This window comes from Pan troglodytes, chromosome 2, assembly GCF_028858775.2.
Source record: "Pan troglodytes isolate AG18354 chromosome 2, NHGRI_mPanTro3-v2.0_pri, whole genome shotgun sequence".
In the NCBI taxonomy this organism is placed as follows: domain Eukaryota; kingdom Metazoa; phylum Chordata; class Mammalia; order Primates; family Hominidae; genus Pan; species Pan troglodytes.
The window spans coordinates 21639041-21662683 of NC_086015.1; the positions used below are offsets into that span (position 1 = coordinate 21639041).

General features: G+C 36.4%; 1 protein-coding gene and 1 non-coding gene across 49 annotated transcripts in view; one reads left to right on the forward strand and one right to left on the reverse strand.

Moving 5' to 3' along the window:
- The window catches only part of TBC1D5 (TBC1 domain family member 5), a 584007-nt gene that overhangs the window by 491701 nt on the left and 68663 nt on the right, over positions 1–23643 (reverse strand). For 2 of the 48 annotated variants that reach the window (XM_054680396.2, XM_063806639.1), the window contains exon 2: positions 15018–15138. The exons of the other annotated variants lie outside the window; for them this stretch is intronic. The gene's annotated coding sequence lies outside the window, so the exon portion shown is untranslated. The remainder of the gene's footprint in view (positions 1–15017; positions 15139–23643) is intronic. 48 annotated transcript variants of the gene reach the window in all.
- On the forward strand, positions 16994–17057 carry LOC112208797 (U7 small nuclear RNA). The gene has a single exon (XR_002943356.1). It is a non-coding gene; the product is annotated as a U7 small nuclear RNA (small nuclear RNA).

The window sequence follows — 23643 nt, forward strand, 5'->3', positions numbered from 1 at the left end:
AGAAGAAAATATTTTAAAATTCGTATGAAACTAAAAAAGACACCGAATAGCCAAGGCAATCCTAAGCAAAAAGAACAACGCTGGAGGCATCTCATTACCCAACTTCAAACTATACAAGGCAACAGTAACCAAAACAGCATGGTACGGGTACAAACACAGGCACGCAGACCAATGGTACAGAATAGAGAGCAAAGAAATAGGGCCGCACATCTATGACCATCTGATCTTCAAAACAGCAGATAAAAACAAGCAATGGGTAAAAGATTCTCTATTCAATAAATGGTGCTGGGATGACTAGCCATATATAGATGATTGAAACTGGACCCCTTCCTTACACCATACACAAAAATCAACTCAAGGTGGATTAAAGACTTAAAATGTAAAACCCCAAACTATAAAAATCTTAAAAGACAACCTAGGCAGTACCATTCAGGACACAGGCACAGGCAAAGATTTCATGACAAAGACACCAAAAGCAACTGTAACAAAAGCAAAAATTGACAAGTGGGATCTTATTAAACTTAAAAGCTTCTGCACAGCAAAAGAAACTATTAACAGAGTAAATAGACAACGTACAGAATGGAAGAAAATTTTTGCAAAATATGCATCTGACAAAGGTCTACCATCCAGCATCTATAAGGAACTTAAACAAATTTACAAGAGAGAAACAAACAACACCACTGAAAAGTAGCCAAAAAACACAAACAGACACTTCTCAAAAGAAGACATACATGCGGCCAACAAGCGTATGAAAAAAGCTCAGTATCACTGATCATTAGAGAAATGCAGATCAAAACCACAATGAGATACCACCTCACACCAGTCAAATGGCTAGTATTAGAAAGTCGAAACATAACAAATGCTGGCAAGTTTCCAGAGAAAATGGAACACTTATACACTGTTGGTGGGAATGTACATTAGTTCAACCATCACGGAAAGCAATATCGTGATTCCTCACACAGGTAAAAGCAGAACTACCATTCAATCCAGCAATCCCATTACTGGGTATATACCCAGAGGAATATAAATCATTCTACCACAAAGACACAGACACATGAATGTTCACTGCAGCACTATTCACAATAGCAAACACATGGAATCAACCTAAATGCCCATCAATGACAGATTGGATAAAGAAAATACGGTACATATACACAATGGAATACTATGCAGCCATAAAAAAAGAATGAGATCATGTCTTTTGTGGGACCATGGATGGAGGTGGAGGCTATTATCCTTAGCAAATTAACGCACAACAGAAAACCAAATACCCCATGTTCTTATAAGTGGGGCTAAATGATAAGAACTTATGAACACAAAGAAGGAAATAACACACACTGGCGTCTACTTGAGGGTGGAGGCTGAGATGAGGGAGATGAGCAGAAAAGGTAATTATTGGGCACTGGGCTTAATACCTGGGTGATGAAAAAATATGTACAACAAACAACTGTGACACATGTTTACCTATGTAACAAATCTGCATGTACCTCCAAACCTAAAATAAAAGTTAAAAAATAAAAAGAATGCACTCAAAATAAGAAGATATTTATGCAGCGAACAAACATATGAAAAAGTGCTCATTATCACTGGTCATTAGAGAAATGCAAATCAAAACCACAATGAGATACCATCTCATGCCAGTTAGAATGGTGATCATTAAAAAGTCAGGAAACAACAGATGCTGGAGAGGATGTGGAGAAATAGGAACGCTTTTACACTGTTGGTGGGAGTGTAAATTAGTTCAACCATTGTGGAAGACAGTGTGGCGATCCCTCAAGAATCTACAATTAGAAGTACCATTTGACCCAGCAATCCCATTACTGGATATATACCCAAAGGATTATAAATCATTCTACTATAAAGACACATGCACACGTATGTTTACTGCGGCACTATTCACAATAGCAAAGACTTGGAACCAACCCAAATGTCCATCAATGATAGACTGAATAAAGAAAATGTGGCCCATATACACCATGGAATACTATGCAGCCATAAAAAAGGATGAGTTCATGTCCTTTGCAGGGACATGGATGAAGCTGGAAACCATCATTCTCAGCAAACTAACATATGAACAGAAAACCAAATACCACATGTTCTCACTCATAAGTGGGAGTTAAACAATGAAAACACATGGACACAGAGAGGGGAACATCACACACTGGGGCCTGTCGGGGTGTGGTGGGCTGGGGAAGGGATAGCATTAGGAGAAATACCTCATGTAGGTGACGGGTTGATGGGTGCAGCAAACCACGATGGCACATGTATACCTACGTAACAAACCTGCATGTCCTGCACATGTACCCCCAGAACTTAAAGTATAAAAATAAAATAAAATAAAAATAAAACTGGTATGTCAAAGAGAAAAAAGATGAAAAAGAAATAAAAGAAATGGGGTAGAGGTGGTCAGAAATGGCTGGATTCTAATAAGATGACCAAAAAATGCACATGTACATGGACAGGCCTCTGCCTAAATAAGACACCTTTTTATTACTTTAATAAATTTCAACAATAATGTAACAAAGTAATAATTTCAAATGGGTAAAGATTTTTATTTCTCTTCTACTCATAAGAAAAAATTCATCAGACAGAAGAGAAACCAGAAGCCAAATTGATTTCTTAAAGACAAAAAAAAAGTCATACTTTTGAATTTGGTACGATTCTCCCAAGGCAGGGCTTTCACACAGTGGCTCTGTATTGATGAAAGTATTCCCCTCCCTACACCTGGTTTAAAGTTGCTGCAGGAATTTTATTCTTTTTCTGAGGGATCATCTTTAATATATTCTACCTAGTGATGTAATTCTAAAATCTTAGCTGGTAACTCAATGTGTAAAGTGGTGAATGTACTAAAACAGTGACTTTGGGTACAGTAGCTCTGATTATCACATCCCTTTTAAACTTCATTTATACAAGGCAATCCCTTTTGACTGAAGGAACATTCAGATTTTATACTGCATTGACATGTAAGAATTTCATTTTATTAATCTGGAGTACTCCCAGTGCTATCAGGTCAATTTAATCACTCACTAGCAATTAAAAATATGGCAACAATACTATTATTGGGATAGCTGCATATCATTTTCCTGGAAAAGAAAAATCAAGATTTTTTTCCTTCCTTAAAACTTAGCTAAAGTTGTTATTCAATTGTTTTTCTTAAAAGTGAGTTCTCTCATTTATTTGAATCAAAAAAATTCTTAAATATCATTTAAGTCTCATATCTATAAAATCCATAACGTTTTCATTTAAAAATTGAACACTCAAAAAATTAACACATTTCCAGCTTTATGGAAAAATAAGAAAAATCAGTTTCCAAGAAGAGAAAAGAGAATGTTTATAATGTAAGAAAACAGCTTTACGATCAATAAGCATCCCAGAATATAATCATTCTTCCGAAGTATCTAACATAAGTTACATCATCAGACCTATATTAATGTAGGTCCTCACAGTAATATTTGATTTTTCAGAATTGTTAAGAGACGGTTTCAGCATCTTCAAAATGTTCCATACTTTGTCCATTAATTTACTCCTTGTCCATATTCGAGACCAGTCTGGCCAAGATGGTGAAACCCCGTCTCTACTGAAAACTTCGTCGGGCATGCGCCTGTGATCCCAGCTACTCAGGAGGCTGAGGCAGGGGAATTACTTGAACCAGGGAGGCAGAGGTTGCAGTGAGCCAAGATTGTGCTACTGCACTGCAGCCTGGGCGACAAGAGACTCGTCTCAAAAAAAAAAAAAAAATTTTTTTTTTTACATTTCCTCCCCCACTCCAGCAGAAACCACTGGGTTACCGTATTCATGTCAATATCATATATCCATTGTTAGGTGAGGAGAAGGTCAGGAGTTCTGTTCTAGAACTTAAAACCCAAGCCAGTGAATATGCAAGAGTGAAAACTCTCACAAAAACCAGAGGTTCAAGGTCCCCTGATTCTGCCTGAAAACCCCAAAATGAGAACGAAATAATGCAGGGGACATCAGATCTTCCAGAGCTTCTGACCACATATGGAAAAGATTTCCTAGGTTGAAAGGGTGTCAGCATAGAAGAAACTCATGTTTTTAAAACAAGATGACCTAGGACTAAAGACTTGATTTTAAACCATTAAAAAAGCCAACTCATATTCCTATTTGGTGGAAATATATTCAAGGGTTACAGACAAATTTGTAAGTCTCTCAAGATTAAGGAAAAATAAATTTAAGAACAGCCTTTATAGACCTGATCTAGTCCTAAGTAGAGGACTTTCTACTCTCATTTGCCATCTTATCATAAGTTTCTAGTAGAATAATCTTTCTTCCTTTCTCTACCCTACTATACAAAATATAAAGCATTTTTAAAAATCAATACTACATTATATTTATCATATGAAAATAAATTATTTATAAAGGAAGGCTCAAAACTACATCGAAAACTTCAAGTCTGAAATGAAGAAATATTTAAAAGTATAAAAAACTTCCTTAAACTGTTGTTCAGGTATTTATTATACATGTTTCCTTAAACCGGTAAATTTCCTCTACGTTGGGAGAAAAAGTATTATAAATAAGGACAAAATGCATATAACTTAAAATGATAATAAATATAACACAACAAATTCTTGGACTCTAGCACTATATCTTGTTATCATTATAGATGGAAAAATAGGTACAGTCTGTCAACAATCAAGTCCAGAAAAAAGTAGTTTAATCAGAATGACAAATACCTTCAGGTTTTAAAACATAACTCACTGTGTGACATTTAAAATCTACAAAGAATATTTCTGCAGCACCCTGATTATTCTGTAACAGAATTAGACTTTTTAAATCAAATGAAAGCCAGAAGAATTAAAGACTACCTGAACTAGGAAGTTTGTTAGAATTACCATATGACCCAGCAATTCAACAAGTAAATGTGCATACATGTTCACTGCAGCACTACTCACAATAGCCAAAAGATAGAAACAGCCCAACTGTCCATCAAGGGATGAATGGATAAACTGTGATATATACAACGACATATTGTTCAGCCATAAGAAGAAATGAGGTACTGACAAATGCTAAGATACGGACAAATCTTAAAAACACTGCTAAGTGAACGAAGCTAGACACAAAAGTCACTATTATTCCACTTACATGAAATATCTATATTCTATTATTCCACTTACATGAAACATCCAGAATAGGTAAATCTACATAGTCAGAACACAGACTGGGAGGAGTATGGGGACAGGTGAAAATGATTAATGGATACAGATTTCCTTTTGAGGTGATGAAAATGTTTTAGAACTAGATAGAGGTGGTAGATTGCACACTTTTAAACACTTGATTTTATGTTATATGAATTTTATGTTATGTGAATTTTATGTTACCTTAAAAAATAAAATAAATAATAATGCTGCCACATCACCAGTAATAAGACATCATTTACCACTGGTATGATACACTGAGTGTATCAGAGGACATCATCTCTACAGTATCCTTCCCAATAATGTATAACCTCAGTCTGATCATGAGAAAATACCAGACAAGGCCAAATTGAGGGATATTCTAAAATATAGCTGACCAGTGAGTACTATCCAAAAGTCTGAAGGTCATGAAAGACAAGGAATGACTAAAGAACTATCACACACTAGGGTAGACTAAGGAGACGTAACAACTAAATGTAATGTAGATTTCTAGATTAGATCCTGAAACAGGAAATGGTGGAAAAACTGGTGAAATATGAACAAAATCTGTAATTTCATTAATAGTACTATACTAACGTTAACTTCTTAGTTTTGAAAATTAAACTATGGTTACATAAGATGTTAACATTAGGGGGAGTTGGGAGAAGGGTACTATTTCTGCAACTCTTAAATTATTTCAAAAGAAAAAGGAAAGTAAGAAGGAAAGAAAGGAAGGAAGGATGGGAGAATGAGGCCTAGCAACCAACCTTAACTTCCTTCATGAACATATATATTAAGAAAATGCTGACATAAATTAAGTGAATAAGGATTAGAGGGGTTATTCTAATGGCAAGAAATAATTCACAAAATTTGCGTCTACTTAGGAGATATGCATTCTTTTTGGGGTGAGAGAGTAGATTCCTCAGTCAAGTCAGCTTAATTAAATTTTAAAAATCAGGTTATGCAGAATTTAAACTAGTATTGACATTTTCGACAGCAGACTTCAAAATTAAAACAAGCAAAGTCAAAGGGAAAAAATCAAAACAAAACACTTATAATTCCTATAGGTTCCTACTATATTTTAAATTTAATATTAAAATGAGAAAAGTATATTCATTTTAGCAATATCACTAGAATTACACTGACAAATTTGTTTGATAATTTAATCAGATTTAGTTTTACTTTAAATCTGTAACCTTCTTCTTAGACACATAATGAAATGATTGAAAAAAAATTTTGGTATGTAATTAACAAATCAGTTTGTGTCTGGACATAAAGTTCTTAGTTGCCATGCCATTATGTAGGAGGTAACTAACAAAAACAATTATGTTGAAACTGTATACACCAATCATTTTAAAAATGAAACCCGTATATTGAACCAGCCTTGCATCCCACGGATGAAGCCCACTTGATCATGGTGGAAGCTTTTTGATGTGCTGCTGGATTCGGTTTGCCAGTATTTTATTGAAGATTTTTGCATCAATGTTCATCAAGGATATTGATCTAAAATTCTCTTTTTTGGTTGTGTCTCTGCCTGGCTTTGGTATCAGGATGATGCTGGCCTCATAAAACGAGTTAGGGAGGATTCCCTCTTTTTCTATTGATTGGAATAGTTTCAGAAGGAATGGTAGCAGTTCCTCCTTGTACCCCTGGTAGAATTCGGCTGTGAATCCATCTGGTCCTGGACTGTTTTTGGTTGGTAAGCTATTGATTATTGCCACAATTTCAGAGCCTGTTATTGGTCTATTCAGAGAGTCAACTTCTTCCTGGTTTAGTCTTGGGAGGGTGTGTGTGTCGAGCAATTTATCCATTTCTTCTAGATTTTCTAGTTTATTTGTGTAGAGGTGTTTGTAGTATTGTCTGATGGTAGTTTGCATTTCTGTGGGATCGGTGGTGATATCCCCTTTATCATTTTTTATTGCGTCTATTTGATTCTTCTCTCTTTTCTTCTTTATTAGTCTTGCTAGCAGTCTATCAATTTTGTTGATCTTTTCAAATAACCAGCTCCTGGATTCATTAATTTTTTGAAGGGTTTTTTGTGTCTCTATTTCCTTCAGTTCTGCTCTGATTTTAGTTATTTCAGTAAACTCTCACAAGAACAAAAAACCAAACACCGCATATTCTCACTCATAGGTGGGAATTGAACAGTGAGAACACATGGACACAGGAAGGGGAACATCACACTCTGGGGACTGTTGTGGGGTTGGGGGAGGGGGGAAGGATAGCTTTAGGAGATATACCCAATGCTAAATGACGAGTTAATGGGTGCAGCACACCAGCATGGCACATGTATACATATGTAACTAACCTGCACATTGTGCACATGTACCCTAAAACTTAAAGTATAATAATAATAAAATTAAATTAAATTAAAAAATGAAACCCACCAATATAAATTCTATAAACTTCCACTTTCATTAACCATATTCACATCGTGGCATCCAAATACTATATATAACCATAATCCTAATAATGAGAAAACAATCATGTTTTCTCAATCCTGCAATAGGTTGAGGATCCCTAATCCGAAAATCTGAAATCTGAAATACTACAAAATCTGAAACTTTTTGAACGCTGACGTGATGCTCAAAAGAAATGCTCATTGGAACAAATATTCCAAAACCAGAAAAAAAATCCAAATTCCAAAATACTTCTCATCCCAAGCATTTTGGATAAGAAATACTCAACTTGCACTAAAAAGAGACATTTAAATACACTTGATCTTAGCCAAAAGGCCAAGAAGTGATACAGACATTTAAATAAAGAACCATGCATTCTCACTCTCAGAAGGAACCAACCCTGCTGACACTTTGATTTCATACTTTCAGCCCCCAGAAAAGAAAATACATTTCTGTTTTTAAGCCATACAGTCTGTAGTACTTTGTTACCGCAACCTTAGGACACTAATACAGCTATTATGCAGCAAATGAAGCAGTGTACTCCTGTATTCACTCAGTAGCCTTTGCCTAGAACATCTTTCAGATTAAAGGAGCAATTTTCTCAACTCCTATAGACCAGCATACTTTATTGAAATTGGCGATCATCATCACTCTCTCAAAGAAGCTGCCCTGAATCCAGTCTCTGAGCCATGGCTGCTAGTTGTATACCACACCAGCAACAATAAATCGGACATTGGGTTGGCACCAACCAGGCTCAGGGTCATCAGTAAACCAGAACCTTCACAACCTGGCTCTTTTGAAAGGAAGGGCTGCTCAAATTTTCTGTGCCTCTCAAACAATTTGAATCATCTGTGGAGAAACCTCCCTTCTGCCTTAGTTGCTGAGGTAGGAAAGTTAACAATGCAAGCCAAAATGATATGGAAACAGAAACTCCTGCTGGTAGCCAGACAGAAAAGACGGCATACAGAGTAACAGTAAGTTTATTTGTTATGTTCCCTGAAAACCAAAATTACTTCCTATAATCTTAAAACCAGGCCCTGTTCTCAGATTCCCATGAAAGCCCCTACTCCTATTCCTGCTACACATACATCGTTTAAACATGAACTAACTTCAGACACTCCTCTCTCAAACACAATCCAAAGTAAAACAGAAATAGAGATGACCCAAACCCAGATCCTACTCTTCAGGAGTTCATTCCAGTGTATGTCAAATACTACTTTTTTTAATATGAGCTGAACTGTGTGCTGAATGCATTTCATACACTTTCATATGTTTTTTCACTAGAAAATGATGAACTAGATATTTTATTTATCATCAAACATACAGATGAATATATATATAAAAAATGCACGTTCGAATGGAATAGTTCAAGCACCTAGGCCCACACTGCTGATGGAATGAGGTACAGATTTGTCAAGGAGCGACAGGATGGCTGACTCTCCAAAGGTGTCATGGGAAAGTCATTATCCTATGAATTTAATAGGTTCCAGGTCTAGCCTTCAGCCACACTGACTAAAAACTGGAGATTGATAGAAACTTGCCCAAGGACACACAAGTAGCAAGTAAAAAAGGCCCGAATTTGAAACTTGTCTGCTGAAGTCTATCTGTTAATCACTATTCCACCGCCAAAAAAAAACAAAACAAACAAACAAAAAACTTGGAGCATCCACCTGCAACTCCCTGCATATATCTCTATATACAGAGAGGTAGAAACCAGAATATTAAAAATCTCCCAACAAAAGCTGGGATAAGTACTACCAACTTCAACCTTTGGGCCCTTCCTTGGATGGCAGCCAATCCACTCTCCACCCTCAATGGACAAATTCTTTTTTTTTTTTTGCGGGGGGACAGAGTCTCACTCTGTCGCCAGGCTGGAGTGCAGTGGCGCAATCTTGGCTCACTGCAACCTCCACCTTCCAGGTTCAAGCAATTGCCCTGCCTTAGTCTCCCGAGTAGCTGGGACTAGAGGCATGTGCCACCATGCCCGGCTAATTTTTTGTATTTTAGTAAAGACGGGGTTTCACCATGTTGGCCAGGATGGTCTCGATCTGCTGACCTCGTGATCTGCCCGCCTCGGCCTCCCAAAGTGCTAGGATTACAGGCGTGAGCCACCATGTCCGGCCAGACAAATTCTTTCTTTAGCTGCATCGATATAGTCAATCAGGGAAGTGGCCAAGGCTTCCAAGTCCATTAGTCATTCTGCCTCTTTAGAGACTTTACATCTCTGTATCTACTCTTTCTTTCCTGTAGATTTTAAACTCTCAACACCTATCTTATTTCCCTTATGACCAACTACTTGAGTAAAGCCTTTCTGCAACTCCAATTTATTAACAACATATTCAGTAAATTTCACTACTGAAAATTCAGCTATTTTATGCAAAAACATAAATACAGTCATGTGCTGTATAATGACATTTCAGTCAATGTCAGATCATGTATAGGATGGTGGTCCCTTAAGATTATAATACTGTAATTTTACTGTTCCTTTTCTATGTTTAGATAAACAGATACCATTGTGTTACAACTGCCTACGGTATTCAGTAGAGTAACATGCTGTACAGGTTTGTAGCCAAGAGCAATGGACTACATCATATAACCTAGGTATGTGGCAGTCTGTACATCATCTAGTTTTGCATAAGTACATTCTATGATGTTCACACAAAGATGAAATCACCTAACAACACATATCTCAAAACCTGTTCCCATCAAGTGGAGCATGATTGGATACTTAAATATCCATTAACTCCATTCATTCAATTAGCTATTTGATTTCCTGCTATATATACTACTATTACTGTCCACATGCTAAAAGTATAAAGATTATAGCATCACTCTGTCCTCAAGTTGTTCAAAAATCCAGTAGAAGGGAGTTAGAAGTTCAGAAGAAATTACAATTGCTCTTAGTTAACAGCTCAGCAGTCCAAAACAGGAAAAATCTCATGAGATGAAGCTTCAGGATGAATAGGGGAAGGGAAGGGTATTAAAAGCATAGTAAAAATATATGTCAATGCAGAAAAGTAAAGAGAAGAAAAAACAGAAGACTCCCAGCCAAGGAAAAGGCAATCTGTTCAGAATTATTAAATCATGTGGCAAGAAAGTAAGACCAGTAGGGTGTTTACAACCTTTTATCTACTCTGATATCTGAGACCATTATAGCTTTTTTTTTAGACAGGGTTTCACTCTGTCACCCAGACTGGAGTGCAGTGGCACAATCTCAGCTCACTGCAACCTCAACCTCCACCTTCCGGATTCAAGCGATTCTCGTGCCTCAGCCTCCCAAGTAGCTGGGATTGCAGGCATGCACCACTACACCCCACTAATTTTTGTATTTTTCAGTAGAGACAGGGTTTTGCCTTGTTGGCCAGGCTGGTCTCCTGATCTCAGGTGATCCACCTGCCTCGGCCTCCCAAACTGCTGGGATTACAGGTGTGAGTCACTGCGCCCAGCCAGTTATGGTTCTTAATATAAGAGAAATCACCAAATAGGAAGGTATATCAGAATTTGGGAGACAGAGTTTTAAAAGGTCCATGCAAGATTCAGATTCCCCATCCTTAGGAAGCAAATGTTCCCTCCCATGACTGAGAATCACCATTGTACAGAGGGGGAAGAGAACCTGCAACCAGAACAAAAACATAATGAGATCTACCATTGGGAAAGACTATTTTGAGATTATATACTACACATCCCTACTTGGGAATACTATGAAGCTTTAAAAATAGAACGAGTGGATTTGTGTGAGCACATGGATCTATGTGCTCACATGGAGCTAAGTTCAAAAAGAAAAAGTCAAGGTGCTGAATAATATGTATCCTATGAATATTCTGGCTCAGGGATTAGGGAGTCCAAATGATAAATAAGGTCTAACCAGAATAAGAAGAGCTGATTCCAGAGATAAGCATCTAGGAAGAATCAACAACACCTGTTAGATGTTACGGATAAAGGAGAGGAAGGCATCTAGAATGCCTTGTTTTTTAATCCTAAAAAAGGCAAAGAGATTCCTTTTCTATTCTGCTAGTTGCTTATCAACCTATTTAATTTAAAACTACTTTGAACCAATTTATCACAAATTCCAAATTAGTGGTATTTGTAGTAGTGCACTTTGACATGTGTAAGAGCTAAAGAAATTTATTAACAGTGGATGAATTGACAGGAAAACACAGCCTTTCATCCTTCAGGAAAACATGCAAACAAATACTACCAACCAGGGACAGACAATTCAAACCTCAAACTTACATTTGCTCCAATATTACCTGAGGAATTTTTTTCTTACATACCAGTATTTTTAGTCCTTCCTAACTTAAATCCAGGATAAGCTCTTTCTGCCATCAATTTAGAACTCTTCATTTCCAGTACTCTCATTCTCAGTCATTAAACCTTTCAATATATAAATTATACAACTATACTTTAATACTTGAAAAAAACCTAGTTACACATGGCAAGACAAACCACTGAGAATTTGGGCCCACAGAATTATACTGCCTTCCTTTGGCGGAGGGACAAATAGTGATGATGTATGACAGTTTCCTGAGAAAATGTCACTAACATTTATTTAATAATGCAATCTCCTTACACTTCACCTGTGTCAGGCAATATTTACAATTTTTCCAATCTCCACATAACAAAGAAAGCCCAAGCAACTACAAAATACCTAACCAGTATTTCTTTCCACAACATGATTTTCATTTCTGTGTTCTGTAAATAAGAAAATAATTAATTAAAAGCCATCGTACTAATAAAAATGCAAAAAGAGAAAGAAACTAAAATCTTGATCAAGGAGTGGATTAGAACTTTTATAATGCTTATAGAAGAGACTCCACTGGTTGCAAATCCAACATCCATTTTTACCTTTCCCCTCCCATAACTCAGGGGAAGCTGACCTACCCAGTCTCCCTCAAGTACCTGGGCTAGATCCTGAACCAAATGCTATAATACCATCCTTCCTGCAAGTAAGTGCTTCAGAAACCCAGACTTAATTAAACCAAACAGCACATGGTGATTGTTACTGGTCCAGAGATAACATGTGATCTAAATGGGGCCAATAAAACTGAAGGAAACAACTTTTAGTCTCCAATAATGAGAAAAAATCTTGTTTCCCTACTGGAACTGAAGAATGTTTGTTGTTCTAGCTACGGATAGTAGCTATCCTATAAACATGAAGGAAACCAGCCTGAAGATAAATTTAAAAAGACAGGTAAGTCAGGCTGATAACCTTGCTCATATAGTGCTTGGTTAAAGCCCTAGAAGCTCCCCTACCTATAGTTTCCATTGTATGGAAAAAATAAACTTCATTCTGGAATAAGGCAGACTATTTGGGAGTTTCTGTTATTAAAAGGCAGAACCACCATAATTTTTAGTATTTTTAAATAGTCTCTCAAAAATAAGTACCTATATGAAAGCTATTTGAAACTTGGAAATAGCTTTAATAAACAACATTTTATAAACAAATTACAATCTTTAGAAGGCTAACGTAAGCTTTCTTAATCCACTAAAAGCTCAGTCACAAAAATCTACACTTAATAGACAAATAAATAACACATATAAGCTAGTTTAATCTGATTGCATAAAAATATTTATAATACATTTCTGAATAAAGAAAAATTGAATTATAACCCAAGGGTGGGTTAATTTGTACAAATTTTGAATAATGTCGCATACATTTCCCAAACAGATGCTAAGAGACTCTACAAGGACACTCCGCTCAATCAGAAGCCAGATTAAAGTCCCATCTGGAGTCTAATGGCTCCATGGTTCCATTACAATTACCTAAGTCACCAAAAGTGAGACTTAATGGTTATACATCACAGAATCTTCGAAGTATATAAAGTCTTATCCCCAAAACCAGAAAATCAAATCAAAAAATAATTTTGTGTGTGTACACACAGACACAAGAGATTTGATAGATATCCAAATGCTTCTGTATTAGTAGATATCCAAATGCTGCTATATTTGTTCACAGACATTGAACTTTTTCTATATGATTTTTCCCTGGTTATTCATTAGCATCTTTTTTTTTTTTTTGATGGAGTCTTGCTCTCTCACTAGACCGGAGTGCAGTGGTACGATCTCAGCTCACTGCAACCTCCACCTCCCAGGTTCAAGCGATTCCCCTGCCTCAGCCTCCTGAGTAGCAGGGACTACAGGCGCCTGCCACCTCGCTGGCTAATTTTTTATATTTTAGTACAGATGGGGTTTCACCATGTTGGCCAGGATGGTCTCGATCTCCTGACCTTGTAATCTGCCCACCTCAGCCTCCCAAAGTGCTGGGATCACAGGCATGAGCCACCGCACCTGGCCAGCATCTTCTTAAAAGTGTTTTTGGACACAGTTGCTAGGATAGTGCATCACCTTCATTTGAAATGGAAAGGACAAAGTTCATCTATCTCCCTCAACTCCCCTTTTTTTTTTAAGACAGGGTCTTACTCTGTTGCCCAGGCTGCTGTGCAGTGGCACAATCATAGCTCACTGCATCCTCAAACTCCTGGGTTCAAGTAATCCTCCCATCTCAGCCTCCCAAGTAGCTAGGACTACAGCTATGCACCACGTGTCCAGCTAATTTTTTAATTTTTTGTAGAGACAGGGTCTTGCTACGTTGCCCAGGTTGATGGTCTCTAACTCCTGGCCCCAAGCAATCCTCTCACCTTGGCATCCCAAAGCACTGGGATTACAGGCATGAACCACCACACCCGGCCCACTTTCTCCTTTAACACCAGCCTTGAGAGTAACTCAGATACCTGGAATTATCTCTTTCATATTTATCTTCTCAGATCCTATCACAGACATTATTTCTCATTAAATAAGGAAAACTGAGTTAAGCCATTTTATCTCCTAATTTTCACGGCTAGAAGTTGTCACAGTGCCAAAGAAGTTTAGAGGAGGAGGTTACCTGGAAAGCCTTTGAATATCAGCAACCAGACCAATGCTATTAAAAGTATAGTCTGATTTCACTGCCTGACCATGAACTGTTTAAAATATTTTACAGCAATTTGACAGAGTAATGAGCCAATATTTTATGTATTTGATTTTTTTCTCTAGAGTAGGATAGGGTCCCGAATGTGAAGGCTGAATTCCACTTGAAAATGTCTGCTGACCTAAGAAAGTGCTTTGCTTTACTCTTTTAATTTGAATGCCTTTAGATAGAACCCAAGCCCTCTGATTAGCTAAAGTGCTAAGTTATTTGCAACTGTTATCTGGTCAGTCCCAGAAGGCATCTGAGTGTCCAATTAAAGATCCACTGGACAAGTGTTTCTCAAATTGTAACACCCCTTAATAGGTAAGGAAAGCAATTTAGTGAGGTTTTTTCTAATTAATATCTGGCACTGCATGGCATGATATGTATGGCATGACACACAAAAAGTAGAAACACAGTATGTGTATATACACACATACATATACTTGTATGTGTTTATGTACATGAGTGTCCGTGGTTGTGATTTAAATTTTCTTACTGGGGTTCATGGGCAAAAAAATGGAATGAACAGCACTGTACCAGACCAGTATCTTCATTTCACAGATGCAGAAGCTGAGACTCAAGGTCGCAGTCAGCTGCAAGCAGTTCCAGTGTGCTTTCCTTTACATTCATGATTGTAATTTTGTATGTACAATGAGGTCTGCAAAGCCAATACATAGAAAATACAGAATATAAGCCCCAAAACTGATAATTTTAAAATCCTAGATCAATTAAAACTTTATTAGGTATTTTTTAAGTTTTAAATACTAAAGATGAAAATTTTTATGTAGAACAATGTATATTTGATTACATAAAAATTTAAAATGGTTATATGACCCAAAAATAAAACAAATCCAAACAAATAAAACCAAATTCCTCAACTCACTAGTTTAAAAAAAAATCAAACACAGACAAAAAATACTGACGACATACTACAAAAGACTGATCTTAATATATAATATAGTAATTAAATATGAGAAAACTACCTGAGTAACAGGTAAATGGTATTAAGAAGTGAATTATAAAATAAATATAAATGGTCAATAGCATTAAAAACGGGTACAACAAGAAACTACTTTTCTCTTATAAAATTAGCAGAGATGTTTTCTTTTTAAGTATTAATACGAGCATTGATGTAAAAAATCCAGGAATCAAAATTGCTGGTGGAAATGAAACTTGTAAAGTTTGGCAGTAAGTATCAAGAGACTTGTAATTACCCTTCTAACCAGTAAGTCCATTTCTGGAATTTAGCCTATGGAAATAATGAGGGATATACGCAAACATTATTAAAAAGTAGTTTGACTGTAGTAGTATATGTAACAGTGGAAAATTCTAATAACCCAAATAGTCATCTATGGGAACTGGTTAAAAAATATATAGTACATGTATATAATAACAGAATGTTATGCAACTATTAAAAGAGATGATATAGGCTTATATTTTCTGCTCACAATATGCTATTAAATGAAAAAGTAATAGATGCAAAAAAAATCCCATTTTTCATGTAAAAAACTTATAAAACACAAGTAATCCATTCTTACAACAACCCAACATCTTTAGAATAAATGGAAAAATGCATTTTTACACTGAACTTTCTAACAATCATTTTCTGTTTTCTGTTTGTTTGTTTGTTTGTTTTCCTGAGATGGAGTCTCACTCTGTGGCCCAGGCTGGAGTGCCGTGGCATGATCTCAGCTTGCTGCAACCACCACCTCCCGGGTTCAAGCAATTCTCCTGCCTCAGCCTCCTCAGTAGCTGGGATTACAGGCACACACCACCAGGCCCAGCTAATCTTTTTGTATTTTTAATAGAGACGGGGTTTCATCATATTGGCCAGGATGGTCTCAATCTCATGACCTCGTAATCCACCCACCTCGGCCTCCCAAAGTGCTGGGATTACAGGTGTGAGCCACCGTGCCCGGCCAGAAAATGATTTTTAGAGATACCTAATATAATGTATTAAAAAATGCAAACATTCTTAAAACAGATCTCGATACCAAAGGCCATTTTTCAACAGTAACACTGAATATTCAATTGCATGGATAAAGTTAAATTTTACAAAAGAATTACAGATGCTGATGGTATGGATACAAATTCTTTTCACTTCTTTTGCATTCTGATGGGGAGGGAGAGAGGGACAGACAAAAAGAGAGGCAGAGAGAGACGAAGAGGACAATTTGCATTTCAGCTTTCTTCTCATCCCAAAAATGATTTAGTATAAGACACCACTCAAAACAAAGCGAACACATTATAGGACAAAAGAAAACAATTCAAGAAACAAGGCTAGAAGAACAGAACACTACCACTGTACCAGTTAAGGCTCTTGAATATAAACAACAGACATATATTCTAGTGAATCTAAGTCAAAAAGGAATTTATTGGCTAGGTACTAGATAGTTCACAACACTGAGACAAGGTTGGAAAATCCAGCTTGGACAGGAATCAAGGAAGGCAAATCACAGAAGAATGTTTGCCTCCACAGCCTTGAATGAAGCCTGGAACTTATGTTACTGAATCAAAGGTTACAGGCTCTTTTAGAATTTGTCTACCAGGCTTTCTGGTTTTTACCGGAAAGCCCCGCTATTTTTAAAAAAAAAAAAAAAAAGGAAGAAGAAAGGAAAAAAAAAAACGGTTAAGGCCAGGAGGAAGCATCTCAGTGGCAGCTCTTAGCCTCATGCCCATGGTCTTTCTAGCTGTCAAGGTGCAACCCTTAAACTACAGAAGGGCCTTGTGCTAGCCTTTAGGCTTCCTTAATCTTGAGAGGTGAGAAGCAGCCTCCTACTTAACCTAGAAAGGGGCCTAGTAAGGCCCCAGGCAATGAAAACCACATGTCCTCTTGGAAGACCAACTCTTTGTAGTAGAACTGAAGTGTCTTTCCTTTGACTCAGTGTCTCGTTCATATCTTTATAAAAGTTTGCAAACTGAAAGTTGATAAAAATTACTGCAAATCTCTTTAACATCATTTTATTAGATTTGTTTGGTACCACTTCCAGTGTATTTCCAAGGCAAAAACATACTCTTCCTAAAGTAATTCTATCAACCAACAGTAGACTGAGTAATTTGGATGGGGTCTAGCAAGTTTCTTAATACACTATAAGTATTGCCTCTTGCTTTATATTCTATCCATCTGCTAATTTGGTTTCTTGCTTGCCTTTTTTGCTGCAGCTGTGCACCGGGTTAACTGTTTCAATGGTTTTCCTACAATAACTCACAAATTTTTTCCTGATCAGTGTGCTGTATGATTGGTTCTTTGTTCCTAAGATAATTATTTTACATTTGTCTACACTGAACTGCATTTGCCATCTGCTGGCCCAATCACCTAAACAATCCAAATCTTTTTGAATCTGATTGCATTGTTCCTCATTATTTCCCCTAGCTCCAATTTTAGGATCATCTGCAAACTCTGAGATCTTTTCTTTAAAGCTTGGACACATTTTATTTTAATATAGAGGGTTTTTTGTGTGTGTGACCCTTTAGACACTCCAGCTGAAATCCTTTTCCAACTAGAAAAGTTTCCAAAAAGCTTATCCAAAGATACCTTCCAATTATGCAGTCAAAGTGCTGCTAGAAACAAAGCTAAATAGAACCCATTCTATTTCATCTTTCTATACATTGCCATGTTTTTAAAAGTATTATGTCTTCTAAGTTCATCTCTTCAAAGTATAAATATTTTTAGGGAAGGCAATAATTCTATTTTCTAATTTGAACATTCATGGCAATTGTTTTTGCAGTAACTTTCCTAAACTACACATGACAAATTTTTCAACAACTCCCTATACATAAAGTATTTCCTTTACTCATAAAAATACGTATTGAGCACACATTAGTAATTAGCATTAGATACACTGCAGTCTTATGACCTTGGTCCAATTATTTATCTCCCAAAACTTCTGTTTCCTACTAACAAAGAAGATTTTAGAAGATAACTTCTAAGTACCCATCCACCTCTAGCATTTCTGAATTACCTTTTATCTATAAAGTAACATACTAGAATCACCATTTCTAAAATTTTTCTCCTTCAGATTTCCCAAGCATCATTTAATTATAAGCACTCATATAATTCATTAATTTTTGCAACATTTTACAACTGCAATATTGTATATTGATACTTATTTAGCAGTATTTACCCTTCAAGTTAGACTTGAAAAGTCTGAACACAGTAAATCTCCATTACTTATTAAGTAGGACACCGAGTACATGTTTAGATTTGGAAGAATTGTTGCTCCATAAACTTCAGTGATTTCTTAGTAAAATCAATTTTCACAAAAGCCCTACCTGTGTAACAATCTTATATAGGAGTTAAGATCTAATTTAAGAACCAACGGTTCTCTCAAAAGAAAGAAGTGCTGATTCTGCGTGGAATGACTTTCATTATAAGGTAGGATATTAAAATCCACCAAGAAAAATTATTTTTAATAATTCCAAAATAGTAACATTGTAACAATTACTAGTATTAGATCTTTTGTGTTTCTGTGGAAGAACCCTCTAACAACTGATTAGTCCAAATTTTTTTTCATTTATTCACTCAACAGTTAGTGAATGTTAGAAAAATATAAAAATGAATACAAGACAGTGTGAGATGTACATATGTTGCTACAAAAAATCATTGTAGAAGTACAGTCAGCTACACAGAAGTTAGGAAGAGGAAGAATTTACTTCTAGCTGCTGGATGAAAAGCTTTGTAAATGAGATGCATTTGAACTCTCAAATATTATGATGTCTTTTAAAAACAAGCCTACTAAGCTATGAATATTACCACAAAAAGACAAATATAAAGCACTAAGCAGCAAAATACTTCGAGCAACTGAACTAACCAAATGAAATGCTATAGGTCAAAAGCCTCTAACTTATAAAAATGAAGTCAGTAACAAGTATTTAATTTCTAAAGAGCTAAAGGACTCACTTAAAAAAACATAATTTATTAAGCCCTTTATTTTAGAAAGAACCATTGATTTTCAACGCAATTACTTTTGTTATAAGGTAGGATTTGAGAATCCACTAAGAAAAATTTTTTTTTCTTTTTCTTTTTTCTTTTTTTAATGAGATGGGAGTCCAGACTGGAGAGCAGTGGCACAATCATGGCTGCAGCCTTGACCTCCCAGGCTCAAGTGATCCTCCAACCTCAGCCTTCCAAGTAGCTGGGACTACAAGCATGCACCACCGCACCTGGCTAATTTTTGTATTTTTTGTAGTGATGGAGTTTCGCCATGTTGCCCAGGCTGGTCTCAAACTCATGGGCTCAAGCTATCTACCCGCCTCAGTCTCCCATAGTGCTGGGATTACAAGCATGAGCCACGGTGCCCAGCCAGGAAAATTATTTTTAATAATTTCAAAATAGTAAGTTTATAACAAGTATTAAGTTTTTGTCTTTCAAAAGACAAAACCTTTTTGTGGAAGAACCCTCTAACAACTGATTAGTCTGATTTTTTTTTTCAAACACTTATGAAATGATACATGTTGTCTCCAGGAATATTTAATTTGTATTTTAAGATTAACGCATTTAATAAAACCATAAACAACCACTGACTTTTATTTCAAACAGGTCCCCATTTACTAAAACCTTGACCTTTGACTGTGTTATATTCTATTAAAAGTAACAACATTCTACATATGATTTAATTCTACCTGTAATCTAATAAAGGCATTTCACTAAATATATATATTTTTTTAATTTCACTTAAAAATATATATAAAGGCATTTCACTTAAAAAAATATTTATATATATTTAAGATATATATATATATCTTAAATCTCCCACATATTCAGAGCATAGGGAAAGAAATGTGTATGAGCTGAGAAAGGAGGAAATAAAAGCACTAGAGGAATGGGGGGGTGGGTACAGGGAGGGAAGAAAAGTGTTTCAATAAACATTTCCATAACTTAATACCCGCTTAGATTTTCAAAATTCTAGTTTGATTTTTTTACTGTTTGATTTTATACTCTATGCTATAGCTTATATTTGAATTACTAGTATCCCATAACCTGAAATTAAACTCAACTAAATCTCTTGAGGTGTATAACAAGCTATACAGAATTACTAAAGTAATAAGTAATTATGTTTCATTTAGTCTGTTAACTACCCTAAAGGATGGAATTTTACTAATATAATCTATTAATATTGTTTCATAGACTATCACTAGTTTTCAATTTGATAAAGCTAGAAGGGAGGCAATATGCAGGGGTTTCAAACTGGCATCCATAGGCCACTTCCAGTGAGCAAACAATTCATTCTGCGTAAACTGCCAAGATTTTTTAAACTGGACATTTCACATAAAAATTTAGATTTTTAACTTACCTCAAAAAAAAATCACTAGATTCATAGTTCTGGTCCCACTGCTGTCAGTGCTCCCCAGCTGCCTATTAGACAACTTTCCTCCCCACTTTCTGTGGCTTACGAAGTTCCACAGGAAGTAGGGTTTGTAATCCCTAAATAGAGTGTGGAGGCAGTCAGATCCTGACTCGAATCCCAGCTCTCCCACCTCCAAGTTGCACAACCCAGGGCAAGTAGTTTACCCTCTTTAAGATTCAATTTCACCATCATGACTGATATGGTTTGGTTCTGTGTCCCCACCCAAATCTCACCTTGAATTGTAGTTCCCATAAACCCCATGTGTCATGGGAGGGACCCAGTGGGAGGTAATTTAATCATGGGGGTGGTTACCCTCATACTGTTCTCATGATAGTGAGTGAGTTCTCATCAGGTCTGATTATTTTTAAAAGGTAGTTTTCCCCCTTTTGCTCAGCACTTCTCCTTCCTGCCACCATGTGAAGAAGGACGAGTTTGCTTCCCCTTCCACCATGATTGTAAGTTTCCTGAGGCCTTCCCAGCCCTGTGGAACTAGGAGTAAATTAAACCTCTTTCCCTTATAAATTACCCAGTCTCAGGCAGTTCTTTATAGCTGCATGAGAATGGACTAATACAATGACAAAGAAGATAATAATCATTTATAATTCAGGGGTTAAAAGTGAAATAATATATATAGTACAAAATACAAAATTAAATCTTCAATAAATGATAGTTATTATTATACTACTTGGATTGAAATTCCTAAACCTAATTAACTAAGATTTACCATGAATGTTTCCCACCTTCTGTAGACCCTAAAGAAAAAAACTAAATCACTATTGCCTTATCACTCCATAGGGCTCCTTGGTAAAATAAGGATAGGAATAATAAATATCTTATAGGGCTGTCATATTAAAATACGTTAATACATATAAAAATGCTAAGAATGGTACATGGCACATACTAACCTCTAAAAAGAGTTGTTATCATAGTAGTAATTGTTGTTTCAGGGGGCTGGCACATATAACCTTTAATAAATGTTTGATGAGGAGAAGCAAGTCAGTGAGTAAAAATGCAACTCAATGAATACAAGACCACGTATCAAGATTATTCAAGGTATATATCTTTAACAGTCCTCTCAACTGTCCCATGTTTTTTGTTTGTTTGTTTGTTTGAGATGGAGTTTCCCTCTTGTTGCCCAGGCTGGAGTGCAATGGCGCGATCTTGGCTCACTGCAACCTCCGCCTCCCAGGTTCAAGAGATTCTCCTGCCTCAGCCTCCCAAATAGCTGGGATTACAGGCGCACGCCGCCATGCCCAGCTATTTTTTTGTATTTTTAGTAGAGATGGGTTTTCACTATGTTGGCCAGGCTGGTCTTGAACTCCTAACCTCAAGTGATCTGCTCACCTCGGCCTCCCAAAGTGCTGGGATTACAGGAGTGAGCCACCACGCCCAGCCAGACTGTCTTATGTTTTTACGTTAAAGCTGAAAAACTCAGTGAAAACCAAATCACTCTGAACATGTAAAAACAAACCTAATGTTCTAGGCTCGAACACAAATTATTATTAAACTCTTGACAGAAACCAAAGAGCTGATTCCAAACATAAAGCATGCACATTATATGGTGTCCGTAATTTATTTTCCAACAAGTTTTAGAGTAGTCCTGTTTCAAGATTGCTAGAACCAGACCAGTCTAGGCTGTGCTTTCTCTCCAATTCTTCTCTGCCTCTTCAAGAACCTCAGCAGCAGAGGTCAGGAACAGTGGAAAGGGGGATCTCACTACCTTTTAGGATAGTAGTTGTAAAATCTCAGCCTTTAAAAACAAAGAATGAAGAAAAAAGTCTGGTCAAGCAGCAACAGTGGTTCTCTATCAATTGGTACCAAAATGATGATTTGATCTTTAGCATACTAATCATCTCAGTTGATGTAGTTTTTAATTAGTCTGGGAATAACAAAGAAGCTCAATTCTTCAAGTATTTAACAAAGGATAAAGACAGTCTTTCCTGGCTAAAGTAGTAGGCATATTCCAGATTCCTGGCCATGTCAGGGAAATCCTTTCATAGCATTCAAAACAATGAGGAAAAGCAACAGAATTGACTCAAAAAGAGTAATTTCCTTTCCAACCTAAATAAACTTTACACAAACTTGCCTTTGATAATCGACTAAACAAGCTGCACCACTAGCATCAAGGGAGGGTGTGCAGATATCTAGCAGGTGCTGCAGTTTATCACAAAACCATCTAAAATAATTGGAAGTGACAACCAGCACTACCACAAATGATTTATTAGTCTTTCACTCAGCTTTTCAGCTTCCTTAGGGCCAGAATAAATAATTTACCAACTCCGTATCTTCCAATCATTAATTCTTCCCAATGCATCCAAACTACATTTAACTCTGCTAGGTTCGGTCAAATAAAACACACAATAAGAATATTTTTCCAAATATAAAATTATCTGACCATATGTAAAGGCAAACATGTCAATCAAAGATGTACAATACAGATGCAGAAGGACTCAAAGTCAGCAACTGCAGTCAAGTTTGAGGGTGCTCGTGGAATAAATTAAGTGAACAAGAAAGCAGAGCCTAGCAAAGTGCTTCTCTCGTAGATGAAAAAAGACTCCAGTGACTCTGGACAGCAAACCAAAAAGGCAACCTAAGCACACTGAGTGACAGAGATTTTAAACCTCAAGCATCATCATCTCACAATAGTGAATTCACTGATTGACGGCCTCCCCCAAAGTGTCCCACAAATTGTAGAAAATATTCAATATCCTTAATCAAAAAAAGGTGGAAAAGTTAAGACCTATATGAATTTCAAGCAAAGTAGACTTAATAAAGTACAAAACAAGGCATCTTCTTTAAGGTATTTTAATAGCTAT